Source organism: Bison bison, unplaced genomic scaffold (assembly GCF_000754665.1).
Source record: "Bison bison bison isolate TAMUID 2011002044 unplaced genomic scaffold, Bison_UMD1.0 scf7180017864352, whole genome shotgun sequence".
Taxonomy (NCBI): Eukaryota; Metazoa; Chordata; class Mammalia; order Artiodactyla; family Bovidae; genus Bison; species Bison bison.
The window spans coordinates 6,158,240-6,162,299 of NW_011494924.1; positions in this window are offsets into that span (position 1 = coordinate 6,158,240).

Here is a 4,060-nt window from a genome sequence, read left to right on the forward strand (position 1 = left end):
TAATTGTTTATACACCCGAGGGGAACTGACTTGCCCAGGTCTCATACTTCATCACTGTCAGACAAGGAATCAGACTCACGTCTGTCCTCAACACCTGTGGTCCTTGCCCCCCTTAGAACTGTCCCCCATAGAACAAACATATGTATACATGTTTTAAAGGGGTAGGTTCACATAGTTGTTAAGGCTGGTAAGACCCAAAACTGGATACTGGGCTGGTGGTAGAGACCCAGGGAAAGCTGAGTTTTAGTTCTAAAGCTGAAGAACTAATGGTCCAGTTTGAAGGCCATCACCTGGACAATTATCTCTTACTTGGGGAGGATCAGTCTCTCTGTTCTATTCCTGTCTTCACTGGTTAAATGATGCCCACCAACACTATGAAAGGTCATCTGTTTACAATGTTCCAATGTTAATCTAACCTAGGTTAATCATATTAAAGTCTATGTGTTTCCATGTTAATCTCTTCCAACAACACCCTCATATAACACCCAGAATAATGTTTAATTAAATATCTGTGGCATACTCAAGGTGATACATTATAATAGCATCACACCATGTTCCACTGTTGTATAAGTACTTAATAAGCAGGAAGTTCCTGGCACATAACAACACTCTGGACTTCTTGATTCCCTTTGCTAAACTCTGACAGCCTCTTTTACCATTTTCTAGGTGCAAAGGTAGAAATGGACATATGTTACGTTGAAATCCTGTAGTTGAGGGTATCAGAAGTGACAGGAAAAAAGTATTTATGCCTGATGAGTCATCACATGAAATTAACAAGAGTGTGCAATATATATGCCTCCTCAGATATTTTAAAGTGTGAATTATATGTGTGTGCTCAGTTGTGTCTGACTCTTTGCGACCCTATGCACTGTAGCCTGCCGGGCGCCTCGTCTATGGGATTCCCCAGGCAAAATTCTGCAGTGGGTTTCCATTTCCCTCTCCAGGAGATCTTCCTGACCCAGGGATCAAATCCACATCTCCTCAATGGCAGCTGGATTCTTTACCACTGTGCCACCTGGGAAGCCCTGTAGTTAACCTTTAGCTCATGTATGCTTTAGGGTCTGAGACATCCACAACACCGTCATCAAAACCTTGTGTATAACCTCACCTTCATCCATCTGTGTGTGGGATTCCAGGTCTACAGATTCAGCCAAACTGGGCAGTGCCTTCAGTTCAGTACAGTCACTCAGTCGTGTCCGACTTCTGAGACCTCATGGACTGCAGCATGCCAGGCTTCCCTGTCCATCACCAATTCCCGGAGCTTGCTCAAACTCAAGTCCATGGAGTCAGTGATGCCATCTAACCATCTCATCCTCTGTTGCCCCCTTCTCCTCCCACCTTCAATCTCTCCCAGAATCAGGGTCTTTTCCAAGGAGTCAGCTCTTCACATCCCGTGACCAAGTATTGGCGTTTCAGCTTCAGTCCTTCCAGTGAATATTTAGGACTGATTTCCTTTAGGATTGACTGGTTTGCTCCTTGCTGTCCAAGACCTCTCAAGAGTCTTCTCCAACACCACAGTTCTAAAGCATCAATTGTTCAGCACTCAGCTTTCTTTATGGTCCAGCTCTCACATTCATTCATGAGTAATGGGAAAACCATAGCTTTGACTAGGCAGACCTTGGTTGGCAAAGTGATGTCTCTGCTTTTTAATATGCTGTCTAGGTTTGTCATTGCTTTTCTTCCAAGGAGGAAGAGTCTTTTAGTTTCCCTTAGTAAGTATTTATTCAAACATCCACACATAAATGGACCCACTCAGTTCAAACCTGTGTTGTTCAAAGTTCAGCTGTAAATACCATAAACATTATACACTGTATAATGGACAGAGTATATGCATGTGCCATGCAACATCCACCCTATTACAATAAAGAACATTTCTATCACCAGAAAGTTTCTTCAGGTCCCTTTCCCATGCCTCTGTCCTTCCCTGACTACCAACAATATGATATCTGTTGCTAGAGATGTGTTTTATTCAGGCATCTTTTTACTGAAAATATAAGCTCTATACCCATTAAAACAATTCCCTTTTAGGCAAGTGTAAAATATTGAAGAAAGTTAGGAGCTCCTGGAAAGTCTTATGGTTAGAGAAGTACTTGAAACCATGTGAGCACCACATCCATGTCAGGGACTATCCTATCTGGAGATGGACAGTTTGATAAAATGACCATTAAAAGGTCATGCCAGCTGCTACAAGCTATTTTTATAAAATTTATTTACTCACTTTCATAAATTCGTCCTCATGAACCCATTCCCTGAAATCACTTGATAATGATATTTTGACAAGAAGTCATCACTTCCCAGGAAATGATGTTGAGATTCCATGAGACGCACACATAGCTGGGTTTCATGCTCACTCGGTGTTTTCCCCTGGCAAGACTGTGGGCACTAGGAATTTTGGTGAGAGACCATTCCATGTTGAGACACAGGTCCCCTTTGCTTCGACCATAAGTATCCAAGACACAGGCCTTGAGTTGGAAAGCCGCTCTTTCTCTTCTGGCATGGCCTGGGCATGAGTCTCCTGTGCTGGGTGCCCTGCTGTCTTCTGGAAGAAAGAAGTTCTGAGCGTGGATGTGGAACCACTCGTGGGCTTGCCAGACCCAGGTCAAGTCTTGCTCCTGTGGTCATAAATTCAGACTCCTTTGCTGCTTCTGACTTTCGTTTCTATGCCTTTCTCTCTCAGGTGCCAGGAATGCAGCATTACCCAGACCCCAGACACGTGGTTGGGATCAAGGAAAACCAGAACATCAGGAGGTCATCACAGGTCCAAAACCATGTAACCAGGACCAGCTGCATAATTTGCAGGGTCCATGTTTCAACTGTTGTTGAGTGTTTGAAGATCACAACAGCAGAGCATTGCATCAAGTACGGGTCCTTCAAAGTGGGGGGTTATGTGTAACAGGATAGTTCGGGGCTCTGTGATATCTGTTAATTAAGATCGGGCATGCTACATAAGGGATTCCCCTGGTGGCTCAGATGGTAAAGAGTCTGCCTGCGCTGCAGGAGACCCAGGTTCGATTCCTGGGTCAGGAAGATCCCTTGGAGAAGGAAATGACAATCCACTCCAGTATTCTTGTTTGGAAAATCCCATGGACAGAGGAGCCTGGTGGGCTAGATCCAGTCCATGGGGCTGCAGAGTTGGACACGACTGAGCGACTAACACTTTCACTTTCGTCTATGCCACTTAGGGACGTGGAATGGCTGTCTCAAACAAAAAGGGAGCAGTTTTCATCTGCGCCGAGTCTGCCACCTCCCCCCGGTCCCTTCCGCATCTGTATTCCTTTGTGCTCCCACGTCACCCACGGTGCTGAGCAACCATCTACTCTCCTCGAAGAAAGGTGGGTTACAGCTGTGCTGCTCCCCCCTTTCAGACACAGGAAGCATGTGCTCTGGTGAACATGAAGGAGCTGTAGCCGCACTCAGCAGGTGCCCAGTCTATCAGCGAATTGGTAAGAAATAGACTCAAAGGATTCCTCAAATGTCCATGAGCCTGCCCCAAGGTTGGGGAACCAGACACCAGAAGAATCAGGTTGGGACAAAAAAAAAAAATACAATGCGATCAACTAAACAAAGTGGAAACGGACACTTGAAGGCACAGGTGGGACGCAAGAGTCATAAAGGGCAGCAGAAGGCTCTGAGGACTTTTCCCCAAGAATCCAAACTAAGAAATCCCATTACATATGTAATGTAGAGAGCTAGTGGGAAGCTGCTATACTGCACAGGGAGTTCAGCTCTTTGCTCTCCAAGGACCTAGAGGGGTCAAGTGCAGGGCTCAGAGGGAGGGAAGTTCAAGAGGGAGGGGATATATGCATACTAATGGCTGAGTCACGTGGTATACAGCAGAACCAACACACTTTGCAAGGCAATTAGACTCCAGTTAAAAATAACTTTGAAAAGGCTACATAAATATGTGGATAAATAAGACGAATATAAGTTTAATGAAGAATTATCTCTGGAACAAAGTATACATAAAGTTGCAAACAGTTTACAGATTACAACAACTTGTAAGGCTGATGCCTATTGAGCTGAATGGGTCTTCCTGTTGTGAACAGTTCTCTCAGGTTCA